The sequence below is a fragment of the Gekko japonicus genome, unplaced genomic scaffold (assembly GCF_001447785.1).
Source record: "Gekko japonicus isolate JY-2015 unplaced genomic scaffold, Gekko_japonicus_V1.1 scaffold2127, whole genome shotgun sequence".
Classification (NCBI taxonomy): Eukaryota; Metazoa; Chordata; class Lepidosauria; order Squamata; family Gekkonidae; genus Gekko; species Gekko japonicus.
Window position 1 is genome coordinate 257,262 of NW_015165310.1, and position 232 is coordinate 257,493.

The 232-nt window shown below is 48.7% G+C and overlaps 1 protein-coding gene across 1 annotated transcript in view; it reads left to right on the forward strand.

The window, feature by feature from the left end:
- Nucleotides 1–232, forward strand: part of SHMT2 (serine hydroxymethyltransferase 2 (mitochondrial)) — a 27,825-nt gene that overhangs the window by 988 nt on the left and 26,605 nt on the right. The window lies entirely within an intron of this gene.

Sequence of the window (232 nt, forward strand, 5' to 3'; positions counted from 1 at the left end):
GTGGTGATAATCCGCTGCTTGAACTCTTGCACCCGGTCAATAAAACGACCTGCCCCTTGAGAACCGCTTTCCCATTCGCTGGGTCGGTTATCTGGATTAGGTAACACGGTTAACGTTTTTTAAAAACGGGACAGGTCCGTCGCAGTTCATGGCCATGTGTCGGATTTGGGAACAAGTGCTTTCTTGTCGTGAGAAACACAGGTGTGTTTGCGTGTGTCCCCGTTTTAAATCT